The sequence below is a fragment of the Canis lupus genome, chromosome 34, assembly GCF_011100685.1.
Source record: "Canis lupus familiaris isolate Mischka breed German Shepherd chromosome 34, alternate assembly UU_Cfam_GSD_1.0, whole genome shotgun sequence".
Classification (NCBI taxonomy): Eukaryota; Metazoa; Chordata; class Mammalia; order Carnivora; family Canidae; genus Canis; species Canis lupus.
This window is the reverse complement of record NC_049255.1, coordinates 26262945-26277733: the sequence shown is the minus strand read 5'-3', so window position 1 is coordinate 26277733 and position 14789 is coordinate 26262945.

Sequence of the window (14789 nt, the reverse complement as noted above, 5' to 3'; positions counted from 1 at the left end):
GTGCATAAGGACATGTGTCTGTCACTATAGTGCCTGACCAAGTACTTTCACTGCCGTAAAAATCCTCTGTGCTTTGCCTATTCATCTCTCCCTCACCCCCAACTCCTGGCAACTATGGATCTTTCTACTGTCTCCATCATTTTGCCCTTTCCAGAATGTCATAGAGTTGGAACCATACAGTATATGGCCTTTTCAGATTCAACCTTCTACTTTCAATTTTTCAATTACTTGGATCTTTTTCAACTCCAGGATTTGAGTCCCTAGAGATCTTGGGTAATCACATAGTGAGCATATCCTGTAGAGTGTCCACAGAGAGAGAATACAGTGGAATACGGCGACTGCTACGCAAGGGCCAGAAATTCCCCTCCCACTCTACCTTATGTTGCAACTGCCCTTTAGGTTAAAAGGTTCAAGTTCCCTGTTAAAATACAAACAGGGTATCTGGAAGGGGTGATAATCATTATTAAACATTAACATGCGGACTCAAATTAGATAAGCAGAATAGCTAAAGGCAATGATGAATTTAGGAAAATGTGCCCAAAAGTTAGGGCTTCTGGGAGCCAAGGAATAGCATGAGGGGTCCCCTGGGTTGTTTGTACTTAAACAGTCTGGACTCCTTGTAAAGTAGAGAAAGATAAAAACAAAACAAAAACAAAAACACATGGTATAGTGGGAAGAATACACTTTGGGAAACAAGGAACAGAATGAGGAGTTCTCTAGTTTATTTTTCATCTATTTCTTTTAAAAAATTGATTAATTAATTTATTAATTATTACTTATTCGAGAAAGAGAGACAGCATGAGCAGAGGGAGAGGGGCATTGGGAGAGGAAGAGAGAGAATCCCAAGCAGGAGCTCAGCACAGAGCCTGACATGAGGGTTCTTCTCAGCCTTGAGATCATGACCTGAGCCAAAATCAAGAGTCAGATGCTCAACCAACTCAGCCACCCAGGTGCCCCTATTAGCTATTTCTGCGTACCAAATTACCCCCCAAACTTAGTGGTTTTAAATATTTGTTACCTCACAGTTTCTATGTGTCAGGAGTTTGAAAGTGGGTTTTGAGCAGTTCTGGTTCAGAGCCTCTCATGAGGTTGCAGCCAAGATGTTAGCCAAGACTATGGTCACCTGAACACTGGACTAGGCTAGAACCCCTTCCAAGATGGTTCACTCACAAGGCTATTGTCAGGAGCTCTCGGTTCTTTGCTGGCTGTTGAAAGGGGGCCTTAGTTCTCTCCAGGTGACAGCTTGAACGCCCTCACAACTTTCCTGTTGGCTTCCCCCAGATGAGTGAACCAGCAGACACGGTAGCAGCCCTCTATGACTTGGTTACTACGTAGTCATTTCTCCCTTTTCTTTTTGTTAGAGAAGAGTTCATGCATAAGTCAGTTCATGCTAAAGGGAAGAAGAATTGGTAGGCCCTATTTCTTAAGGAGGAGTTTTGAAGAATTTGCGGACATATTTTAAAAACCTATGTTGTGTGTCCTTACACAGTGGACACCCGGAAAAGTGGAGAGAGAGAAAAATGTGAAGTAGTAGAAAGAATAAGCTCCTTGGTATTGAAGACCTGGCCGGAGTGCCAGCTTTTCCACTCACAAGCTGGTGATTCCTAGGAAATCACAAGTGTTCTGAACCTTGGTTTCCATGATCAGAATTAGATGGGTGATATGCTTTCTCTACAAGCTGTTAAGGGTGAAATTTATGTGTATATCACAAAATTCTGGGCAGACTTATGCTACTTTTTCCGTTCTGGTGGCGTTCTGCGTGGTTGATGGAAGCATCCATAGCAAAATTCATCCTCATTCAAGCTTTCCCTCTTCCCCTGTGGGCAGAACTCAAACCTTTGCCCCCCTTGTCATCAGAAAGTACAGGTTACAGAGTTCCTACTCAGTTTTAATTCAGGATCAGGATTTTAGATTCCAGGGAGAAATTCTTAGGGTTAGGCCTTCTTGTTACACACTCTCGCCCAAGCTCCCCTGGAAGCCTGGACGAAACATTTCATACAAACTGTAGTCTCGTTTCTTGCAGAAACACATTGAAGACATCTGTAATTAAGATCAGATAGACTTCAATTCAGAAAGCAGATTTTGCATTTTTGTGCCAACAGAATATTTTATATATAGTCTTTTCTCTCTATTGCTAAGCCATCCTGGATTCTCTGTTTTATTTACTTACATGTGGCAAATTTTCATCCAAATGATGTAAAGACAGATTTGTATATTGGGGATACTATAATTTTCCTTCCTTTAAACTTGTTTCCATTGGCTGTTGCACTTCAGGTCCCTTCTTTAAAAAATTCTTTGTGATTGAATCATCAAACACTGAAAAATGTATACACCTTAGAGGCTTGTCATGAGAAATTCAAGTGATGTGCTTATTTAGTCCAAGAGACTGCTTTCCACCTCCACCCACCTAAATGATTTCCATGTTGGGAAGAGTCTTGGAAAGGAAGAAGAGAGTAGACATTCAAATTTTAGGGAGGGATAAGTGAAGTCAGTTTCAGCATTGTAGTCATCTGAGAAAACATCATCTGAAATATTCTCTAGATGTACACTTAAGAGGGGAGAAAGTATACTTTGCAAATTAGAAATGGGCTCCTGCAAAGTTCATTGTGACCTTTATTTCTCAACCAAGCCAAAACCATCAGCTAATCCTATGTGGCTTTCTGTGGTGTGATGCCTGAACATGACACTATATTTTTTTGATTCTCGGTCTATTCAGCATTGCTATTCCTTTGGAGGAAGATGGGCCACAGTATACTGAACCCAGATTATCTTTACGGCAAATTTCCCCTTGCAGCACAGCAAGAGTATTCCTGTTGTCTCAGGGCATTCAAAGCTTTCACAGCAAAATCAGTGCAAATCCTTGGAAAATATTTAATAATAAATTATAAATATTTTTTAAAGAAGCAGAAGGTTAAAGGAAAGTAGAGGAAGTGAGGGATTAGCATGGCTCCAGATTGGAAATCATTGATTTCCTACCTAATCCTCTTTCTTTTCTATGGCAGAGATTGTCAGTTGTCTTGATATCAGATCTCTACTTCTATACTCTAGAATCTAAGAAATATGTTTCTAGTTTTTAGCTGGGCAGTAGGCCACCCAACATCAGCTAGATTCTGGACAGTGGTATGTAAGTAGAAATAGTGTCTGCACTTGCCAGAAAGTTTTCTTTTTCTTTCTTTCTTTTTTTTTTTTTAAGATTTTACTTACTTATTCATGAAAGACAGACAGAGAGAGAGAGAGAGAGAGAGAGAGAGAGAGACAGGCAGAGGGAGAAGCAGGCTCCATGCAGGGAGACTGATGCTGGATTTGATCCTGGGATCCCAGGATCACGCCCTAGGCTGAAGGCGGTGCTAAACCACTGAGCCACCAGGGCTGCCCCAGAAAGTTTTCTTGAAAGGAGGGTTGCATCTTTTTTTCCTTCTGTCTTCCTAATGACCAGAAGATAGATGTGCTGGCTAGAATTGGAGCAGATATCTTGGATCAGGAGATGATATTGGAAATGGAAACCATGTACAGCAGAGCCACAGAATAAAAGACATGTGGGTTAACACCATGGAGAGTGATGACAGCCCTGGCATATCCATCAACTCCTTACATCTAATTGAAAGGTGGTTCAGTTGGCATCTTCATGCTGCCATGTTGCCTCTTGGTGTTGTGGCCACAGGATGAGTGTCACCTGGTGGTTTAACCTCTCTATGACTACGTATTGCCATGTAACAAATTCCCTCTGTTTTGCATATTTATAATTTTAAGGTCAGAAATTTAGTTAGGGTACCTTGGGGCAGTTTGTCTCTGTTATCTGATATGTGGGGCTTTAGCTGGAAGACTCAAAGGCTGAGGGGTAATTTGATAGATGGGAGCTGCAGTCATCTAGGGGCTCATTCACTCACATATCTGGCTGTTGATGCTGGCCGTCAGCTGGGACCTCAATGGAAACTATCAACCAGAGCACCTACACATGGCCTCTTCATGTGGCTTGCTCTTTTTCTACATGGTGGTTGTATTTCGATTTGAGTGTCCCAAGAGAATGAGCTGAGTAGAAAGTGCATTGCCTTTGCTAACCTAGCCCCCAGGAGTCACACAGCATTATTTCTGGCACGTTCTATTCATTGAGATAGCTGCACAGGCTCACCCAGTTTCTAGGGGAGGACAAACAGAAGCCAACTCTTGATGGTGAAGTGACAAAGTTCTTGAAGAACATGTATGAATGGAAATACTGTTGCAGTCAACTTTAGAAAAGAGAATGTGCCATACTCTTGAAAGCTCTGGTTCTTCATCTGCAAATGAGAGTCATCATATCCACCTCATTAGTCAGGGTGACATTAGAAATATTTAACCACGAGTCCAGCATGGGCACTGACCAATCACAACAGTCCCTGGCATCAATACTTTAGTCCTGGAATAGTCCCAGATGTCCCCAGGGAAGGAGGAAAGCGTTAATAGAGTGTTGTGTGCATGGAGAGGGAGAGCAATGTCACTCAGTGGTCTCAGGGCAGTGAATATATACCAACCAGTGAAGAAGCATTTCGATAACTCCACGGTCTACTGCTGCATACTGGCTGAATGTCAGCTCTGCTCATGGGATCGTTTGGAGGATTCAATAAGACATTGCATATAAGGCACTTGGCACATGGTAAATATGGAATAAACAACAGTTATTAATGTTGTTGTGGCTCCTTTGCTACTTTTCCATTCTAGGACGCAGCATAGAAATTAAAATCTTAAAAACCTAAGACCCGTAATGCTTTCTCTTTCTTTTTGCACCAGAACACACTCCACTTTCCCAAGAGCTTATAGAACATGTGAGCATTGGAGGTCTTTACAAAACAAGTGGATGACCTTTCAATGGATAGATTGATTATTCCTAAGAAATAAGGAGTCTGTTTTTTTTCCCCCTCTTATTGGAAACCATGAGTCAGCGACAGTATTGCTCTGCATAAGTCTCTTCAACTGCTGTACAGAGCTTGAAAATTTCCTAGATGTTTTGGTACATGTTGTCAGTGAATTGATGTGATAACGGAATAGAAACAAAAAAGTATTACCCAGCTGTAATTTCAGAAGGGATTCCTGTGGCTTTATAGAGAAGTGTGCTTTGCACCATGGAACCCCACATCCTAAAATTAGAATAGGCTGAGAGAGACAGAGTCCAGATCTATAGTTCCTCATAGGATAGGAACCTTCTTTAATAATGAAATTAGGCTAGCAGGGCCTGACTCATTAGCACATTTCCTGGACATGAATGAGCCCCTCAGAGTCAGGCTGGCGGATATGTGAATTCTCTGGAAAAATGTGATTGATGCTGAAGGATTTTCCACAATGCTGTGTAGCCCCATTTTCTGCCAAGCCACATCAGTAGGAAAGGTCAAATGAAGGGTTGGCTAATAATAGTGATAGGAATGAAAGCTAACTTTAGTGTCGAACAGCTACTCAACCATCTGGACCCACACACACCTCAGGATTCTCTCCTTGGTCACTGAGTGCCTCCCTTTTCTCCATGGTGACTTCTAGAGCATTTCTGGAGCAGGTGTAAGCTCCACACATGGTGCGTGCTGGAGAGTCTGAAGAAGAGCTGCTGGAGCCGGCTTCCTCCAGTTCAGGGATTAACCCAAGGCCACCTCTCTGATGTCAGTACTGTGGGGGGTTTCACCCTTGTGGACTGAGACAGGCCACAATCACTCTGGCCCTGAGTTACACCTCCTGAATTAGCACAGAAAGGGAGCCATATGGCCTGATTTCTGATAGCCTCTCTCTCCAGGACTAGCACTAAGTTCCCTGGGGTAAAGTTGGGGGATAGCTGAGAAGTGTCATACGAGTGGCACCCAAAAATGCTTCTCTTCACCAGCCTTCATTTGTTTCCTAGTGTGACACCCTGGCATCTCCTCCAGCCTCTGGGTGAGCTTCTCTCTGAGGGGCTGAGCCTACCTTCACCCTTCCATCCTTGTCCACCCGTCTCCATCCCAAATATAAAATCCTTTTTCCTCTGACAGGCATTCACCTGCTTAGACAGATAAGTGGTCTCTTGGCAATTCTTGCTGGGCTCACCACATATGAGATGGGAACACATGTCTCCTAGCTCTTTTCCTGTAATTTGGAGACCTTCACTTAGCCCTGGTAATCAGAAGAAAATGAATGTTAATTGGGTTCAAAGCCAGACATTTATTATATAAGCAGATCTCATTAACCATTTGGTTAATGAAAGGCCCTAATAAAGTTAAATGTGGTCCTTCCCCTAGTTGATCTTAACTGATAGCAGATTCACTCTTTTCTTACCAAGTGTTTGCAAAAGGCCTACTGCAAACAAGACACTGCACTGTGGGGACGCAGTGATCATACATAGTTCCAAGCACAAGTGGCTCACAGTCTGGTGAGAGATGAAGGAGATGGTGGTCAGGCCAAGATGGGAGCAGAGCGGGGCTGAAACTCAGTGCCCAAGCCAAGAAAGGATCAGAAATTTAAGACAATGTAAACCTTCTTATAAAAGTGGTTAGGAACAGGGGTAAAGGAACTAGTCACTTGTGTGCTTTCTGTGCCTCTGAAGATCTAGGATAGGGAGGGAATCTTGCTGAAGCAGTAACCATACCTAAAATATTCTCAAACTTCTCCAGTGGGCTCAGTGAGGTTGGTAAGAAAGACAATTTTGGAAGTGCTTCCATTTAGCTCAGTAATTGTGGAAACTCAATAGTCTATATTTTGAAGAAACTTTGCTTCAAGAATCAAGGCCAGTATCTATCTTTTTTTTTTAAAGACTTTTATTTGTTTTAGAGAGAGAGAGTGAAAGAGAGAGAGAGCACAGAGCGGGGAAGGATAGAGGGACATGGGGAGAGAGAATCCCAAACAGACTCCACGCTCAGCACAGAGCCCACCGAGGGACTCGATCTCACAACCCTGAAATGATGACCTGAGCTAAAATCAAGAATCAGAAGCCCAACTGACTGGGCCACACAGGTGCCCCAAGTTTAGTGTTTTTCAAGTGTTTTCAGGCTATTATTTTTATATCATGTTCCAGTAAACATATATATTTAAAAAATGACTTCCAGCTGAAAATTGTTTCACAAACCAATATTGCTCATAACGTGTGGAGTGCACTTTATTTTTTCTCTCTTTTTTCTCCCTCTCTCCTTTCTCTCTTGATGGTTACAACCCACTAAATTTATTTATTTATTCATGAGAATACAAACACAGAGAGGCAGAGACACAGGCAGAGGGAGAAGCAGGCTCCATGCAGGGAGCCCAAGTGGGACTCGATCCCGGGTCTCCAAGATCATGCCCTGGGCTGAAGGCAGCGCTAAACCGCTGAGCCACCTGGGCCACCCACACTAAATTGATTTAACATATAACTAACGAGTTTAAAAAAGCTCAGCTCTAGAACACTGAACCAAAAGCTTTGAATTGCCAACCATACCCTCATAGCAGTTAAGTGACTCATATTTAAATGTTATGTTTGTATCTTCAGGCTTGCCCACATGTCTACAATAAAGGCAGTTAGAGCCCAAAGGTCAAGATGGGCGTCCCTGGCCGGGTCAAGGTGGCTCACCTGGAGCACCCTTCTGCTCTGCATAATTGGGCAAATTTATTTTTCTGCCTGTGGTTGTTGAAGCTCGCAAGATTAACCAGAGTAGGCAGCTAGGCTTGCTGCATCATGTAACAACTTTATTCTATAATTCTCAGCACTTTCTTGACACAATAAACCTAAACACTTGGAAATTACTTCAAATTGCATTTGGAGCCATTTTAGAAAAAGCAACTTCAGAATCCGTTCGTGCTCCTAAAGAATACTCAGCTCATGTTCAACACTATTTCTGGGGCTTGAGCTTTGGCAGTTGTTAGAAAAAACCACTCAGTGTGGTATAGTGGTTGTGTTTATGCTTGCAAGTCAGGCATGCTGCGAAACAGTTTGAACCTCAGTTTGCTCGTCTGTTAAATGGAGGTAATACTAGTTCTGCTTTCATGGGAGTGTGGTGAGGAGTGAAGGAGAGGGTGACAGTTACTTTGCAGAGTGTCTGGTTTAGGGCAGATGTGCTGTGGCTGCTGAGGTTCACTGGTGTCACCATCCCACACCACTGCCAGCTCATTGCCTTGCCCACCCTCTCAAGTCAGCAGTCCCTGCCCATGACTCCTGGAGAAAGTTTTGCTGACTATAGATACTTGACATTTTGAGACTTCCTTGTTTAGATCCTACTTGTTTCCTCCCCAGGTGATCTCCCTCCCTTGTTGAAAGACAGAAGAAAACTTTTACAATAACAAGGAAGTGGAACTTCCCTGCTCTTCGGGAGGGTACGTAAGCGAGGGTGCCAGGCTCAAACTTCCCATAAATATCCTGATTTGAATTTTCATGGGGATGTCCTCTGTGCAGGAGACTCGCCCCTAAGTGAGAGATAGTGAGAGAGGACTCTTAAATCTGCCTGAATTTGTATTAAAGAGTGACAGTACTGATCTGTGATTTGGGAAAGAATGGGGGAAGATGGGGTCCCATAAATAGCTGAAATCTGGAGAGCACATAATATAAAACATTTATTGTGCACCTACTGTTCACATTACCCTATACCAAAAAACACAGACTTAGTCTTCCAGAAACTTGCCATCTAATTGAGGGTTATATGTATATGTGAACATATGTATATGTTCACATTTAAAAATAACTCAGGAGGACTCTTGGGCTGTTGGATAGTGGCACTCCATGTCTAGTACTTGGCACAATGTGCTGTGACTCCTAGACATTGTGCAAACAGGAGGTGGGACTGGAGTTGGGTTCTCCTAGGAGTGAACTCTAGATAAGTGAACAGGATAGTGAGGAAGTCTATACTGTGGGGAGTGGGAAGAGTGCCCTTGGAAGAAAGTGGGTGTCAGAATGGAAGTGGAATGGAGCAAAGGGATGGGTCCATGTAAGAAAATAGACTGAGTGGTTGGATGGGGGCCAGATTGTACTTGATAACCAAGATGCCTTGTTTTATCCAGACATTTCATGTATCTGTACCAAGCCAGCAAACTCACTGGAGTTACTAACAAGTAGTGAAGGACCAGAGCTAGATGAAGGTCAACTGATGCTCTATACATAGTCAACAATGGTGCCCCCTTGGCTCTTCCATCGCTTCAAATAAAGGATCTGTTATACAAATCACTGGTTGGAAGTGAAACACTCATGGCATGAAAGATGGAAATAAATCTGATATCCGACAACACCTTCAAACCAAACTTAAAGTGGAGTCACTTACTGTTCCAAAGAAAATGCTTTTTTTTTAAAAAAAATATTTATTTATTAGAGAGAGAGCACAAGCAGGGAAGGGGAGTAGTCAGAGGAATTAGCAGACACCCCGTTGAGCAGGGAGCTGGATGCAGGGCTGATCCTAGGACCTCAGGATCATGACCTGAGCCAAGGGCAGATGTTTAAATGACTGAGCCACTCAGGGACCCAGAAAATGCTTTTTTAAATGATGCTGGTAATAAACAAACAAACAAACAAACAAATAAATAAATAAGGCTGGTTAATATTGAAAATAGGAAGATAAAGACAATTATTAATAAATTCCACTCAAGTCAAGAATGGCGGTGACAGAGTTAAGGGCATTAGCACTAGCAGGAAAAACCCAAGGTGCCCCCTTTCCCTGGGCAATTAAGTAATGCTTATTTTGCCTAATGATAAGGGTTGGAAAGAAGAAGGGAAAGAAGAAAGAAGAATGAAAACTTCCCAGGTGTAGGTTAGGCTAACTGGAAGGAGCTAGCTGTGAGCTCCTTGAGGCAAGGCCCTTGTCTTACTCGGCTCTTTGATCCTCACGTCTGACCCAGGCTCTGTCACATAGAATTCAAATTAACAAACATTCTATTATGTGCCTATATTTGGAACTAGGAATAAAATATAATCAAGACTGAGTCCAGCCTTGAGGGTACTCATAACCTGTAAGGGAGGTAGGTGTGTGAGTAGGCAAAGTATAGTATGATAAAGTCAATGAGTAGTTATTCCCAAATAAGGTAGCCTTAAGGAGGCGCTATGTGGGCTGGCTCTGAAGGAGAGGAGGAGGCAAAAGGTTTATGTGTTTCTTTTTTTTTTTAAAGAAAAGGATATTTTAGGCAAATCTGACTAGACATTGAAGGAAATCAATACATGTTTGTTGAATGAATGAAGAAGTGATTGAAGAACACATACCCAAGGCATAGAACATAGAACCTTGCGGGAGGTGGGGGGTGGAGGGTGTAGACATATAGTCTAGAAAGAATCATCATTTGTGGGAAGTTTTGTATACAGGGAAACACTAAGAAAGTTAGTCTCGACTTAAGATGCATTATTACTGCTGAAGTCGCCATGAGTGGACTATTTCACTTCCGTGTACACTGTGCTGGCAGAGAACTAGTTAGATACTTTGATTGGATTAGCTCATCAATAGAGAGACTTCAAAGGAACTGTAGAAGCACACTATGCATGATTCCAGTGAAAGGGCTGGCTTAACACCAATACAAGACTCCTGATTTTATATATCTTTATCTGCATCTCTCTCTCTCTCTCTCTCTCTCTCTCTCACTCTCTCTATAATATATATGTCTTATGTATAAATACTTTTTTTTAAAAAAAAATAGGAACAATATATGGAGCAGTATAAAATCTCCAAATCTTGCCCCATCCTTCCCAAGGTGGATTGTTTCCAGAGTTGAGAGGTCAGCCAGACTTATAGGTATAAATCGACTGTCCCAGGAAAGGCTCATGAGAATGAGTACACATTGCTTTCTCCTATTGCTGTCTACTTTGTCCTCAGGGAGTGGTTGGGGGAACAGAGTTCTAGGGCCACAAGAAGTGGAAAAGGATAAGTTGAGTCTCTCTCACATCCTGCCAGGGTGAGGGTGGGGACCTCTGCAGCTTTAAGAACTGGGGGGTGGGGGGGCTGGTCTTGCAGGGCGTTCTAGGAGTACTAGTACTAGTACTAGTACTAAACCAAAATCTCTTATTTGACTTCTGTGTTTTCCATACTTTTTGTCTCCCAAAAGGCGTTCTAGGAGTCTTTACCATTTACCCCTGATCTCGTGACCACACTTACCATGGTGCCTAGTTGGAATCCCCACTCCACTGGTAATAATATGGCTTGTATTTTTATAGCCCTTCTCAAAGCACTAGCGCACGTATTATCTGATTTGAAACTGACAGTAGCCCTGTTTTGTGCTTTATTTTTACAGATTTTTACAGATGAGGGAAATGCAGCCCAGATCTCCAGACTATAAAAGGCCTCTGCGCTGAACCAGCCTGTTTGACTTGGCCAGGAAGCCAGCATTCCTCTCCCCAGAGGGAGACACATATGCCTACATGCATAGAAATTGGCTACTTTTTTTTTTCATAAAGAAAATGGGCTTAATTTTTTCCTAGTGCCATAGAAACTAAAATGCTTCGACATGTTTTTATATGCAAAAATATCCCCACAGCAGAGAGAAATAAAGTTAATTCAAGAAACAATTATGTCCTTCTATAGGTACATGGAACAAAGGTGGCCACATAGCCCAGATTTTAAAGGGCAAATTCCAACTTCTAATGTTTAAAAATTGTATAGTTAATAACACATATGCAGTAAATATATATAGTTGAATTTATCTTTTTATATGGATTTGGCTTTAATAATAATGTGTTAGATGCACCACTAAATCAGAAAATTATTTGTCATCAGACTTTATGTCCTACTTTTTGGTGTTGAAAAGTGGAATCATCATACTTAAAGGGGAAAAAAAAATCAGCTTTCAGATGAGAGTGTCCTAAGGGTAGACTGACCCAAAGCAGACTTCGAAAGGGACCAGACTGGCATAAGGCAGGGATGTGTCTTTGGTCATGATGGAACTTAGGGATGGACAACTGCGGTACGACTGTCAGAATGAGACTCTAAACCCAGTGTGATGCTGGGCCACTGAGGGACTGGCTCTGAGCGCCTTATCCTGCCTGTCCTTCCCAAGAGGGATTGCTTCCACAGTTGAGAGGCCAGCCAGCCTTATGGGTATAAAGACACAAAGCCCACAGCCATCAAAACAAAAGGGATGCTAGGACAAGGAGCAGATCATGCAACAGGGCCATTTGCCCGTCATGCCCAGCAGACTGCTGTTTTTTAAAAAATTCTTAGACTTTTAAACTTGTTCTTAAACTTTTAAGCAAATCCTCACACTTGTTAGAATCATGTATGAGATAAAAATAAGTTGGCTCTAAGTGAAAGTATGAAGATCACTGCAATGAGGGAGATGTATATACTTCATAAATCATGAAATAAATGTCTCTCTTGGCCACTCAGACCATTTCAACTTTGTATTTCTTGTTTGCTTCTTATAATGATTTCATGATGGATACAATATTATTTTAATTAATTGTGAATACATATAAGGCATAGATGCATGAAAAGTTGTAGATTCTTTTGCCTCTCCTGGCTCAGGCATTTTCCTGGCATCCACAGAAGGCAAGAGAGGCAGATGTCTCTAGAGAAGCACTGGAAACTGAGACACAGCTCTGTTAAATGTGAACTGGCACTCAAGCTTCTAGGATACATGCCCCTCAAAGTAAAGCTATTGCATGAAAACCATACTGACATTAAAACCCTGTGGCTGCCTAATTGTATTTGAATCAGGTATCTGAGGCCAGAAAATAATGATAAATCACCAAATAGTCTCTACTATTTGGAAACCAACTAACCAATCAGTCAAGTTCTTTAATGCCTATGGATCCTATAAAAGGCCAATAACTCTCTCTTGTGGTGCTTTTTGCAGGGGTTACATGAAAAACTGATTCTATAGGTAGGAAACGTTCATGGTTTGGACAAAAATACATTATAAACATATTTGTTTTTAGATAGTTTTGAGTCAAAGATGTGACTGGCTAAAACATAGCAAATAAGTCACATTGGAGGGAAAAAAGGAAGTAGGTCAGCATTTCCCAAACTGAGTTCTTCAGTATAATAGTGTTCCATTAAATGTTAATTGGCGTTCAGTGAAAAATAAGAAAGGGATCCCTTGAGCAAGTTTTGAGCAAATTGTCACCCTCTTGGAGATTTATAATGCACACCAGAACTTCAAAGTTTTTGAGAAGTCTTGCAGATATGTATTTAATTCATGTTTTCAATTAACAGTACTTACTGTATATTTATTGTGTGTCACTAGGGTAGAGTGATAAGCCTATTTTCCCTTCTTCTCTGGTAAGTGGAGTCCTGGTGTTAGTATAATCCACTAACCCAACTTGTTCCAAAAAGCACCATTTGTACAATGTTGGCCAGTCTTCCTGATCTCATGTTAGCTTTCCTGCCAGTATTACTTGTAGGCTTCCCCTCCCAGAGAATAGAAACCTTCCTCGGGGAGCTGAGTTGTGGAATTGGAGCTGATGGGTAACACTGGGTGGGATCTGCTGATAGGTTGCAAGATAAGAAACCGAGGCTGGACAGCCAATGAACTGGGGCTGGAAAAAAACAACAACCAAAGTTTCAGGACAACCATGTCACCCATCCAGAGGCTCTGTGGAGACTCCAGGTTTGGGGTAACAGAATGGCATTTTAAGGAGCCAGACTAGAGAAAGAGGACTTGACACCAAATGCAGTGTGAGAGCAGCCCAGAGAGTTCTTGAAATCTTTGAAGCCTGATTATCATCATTTTTATTTTTTAATTTTTAAAAAGATTTTATTTATTCATGAGATAGAGAGAGAGAGAGAGAGAGAAGAGAGAAGCAGGCTCCATGCAGGGACCCCGATGCGGGACTCGATCCCAGGTCTCCAGGATCACACCCTGGGCTGAAGGCAGATGCTAAACCTCTGAGCCACCCAGGGATCCCCTATCACCATTTTTATAATGTGCCAGTGACCTTGGCCATGGGTAGTGGGGACTTGGAGGGACAGAAGTGATAGCTAAGGTAAAGTGTGTACTCTCTCAAAATCTTATATTTCACTAATGATCTCAATATTCTGTTAAACAGTGGTCAACAGCTGTTTGGCAGTCATTAAGTCATAGAGTGTTAGCTACACAGACACAGGCATAGGATGAATTAAGAGCATAGGTGGTCTTGCAACACAGACTTCCAGGTTCTGTAAGTAGCTTTTGGATCAGAGCTTAGTCGTTGGGGGAAGGGAGTGTGCAAAATGGGTTAGAGGGCTAAGTGGCTAGTTAAGTGCATTTTCTCATTTCCCTCTGTGGATTTGAAAAGCTCTTGCTCACCATCTTTCACATAACTTTTTTTTTTTTTTTTTTAATATATCTGATGACTGTTACCAAGTGCTCTCCTCCCCAAGGCTCCCTCAGCTTCCCCCGGCTTTTCTTCTTCAACTTATTTCTTCAGATCATTTCTGGAGCCTTCCCACCTAACGATCAATTTTCCAACCCATTTATCATTTTCAGTGATCACCAAGAGTCCCTGGGTTTAGGAATTTATTTTGAGAAGCCAGAATAGTCAAAGCTGGTCCATGCCTGTCTGTATGAGTCTCATCGGCATCAAGAAATACTCTCCTCTCAGGAGCCCAGAGCCTGGGGACCTGCAAACAGAGGCGCCTGAGCTGTGGTGTTAGAGATGTCAAGACACGCTTCCACAGGGTGAGCTTTACTTTCTACACATCTGTAAAATAACTGTTAGTTTCTTGAGAAATGCTCATCATTCAAGACACAGTCCGCATTTACATTTGTCAGGTTTTCATCGGTGTTTTCAGAGTGGCCTTTCGAGGGTAAGACTAATGGGAACTTTGGAGCACTAGGGCCTCATTTCTCCTTGAGCTGAAGGCAGGCAAAAACAGAATGTTGAGGTGATGAATCATTGCTTTCTGTCTTGTCCGGAGATCTGCCTCATGAAATCCTCGTTCCTGAAC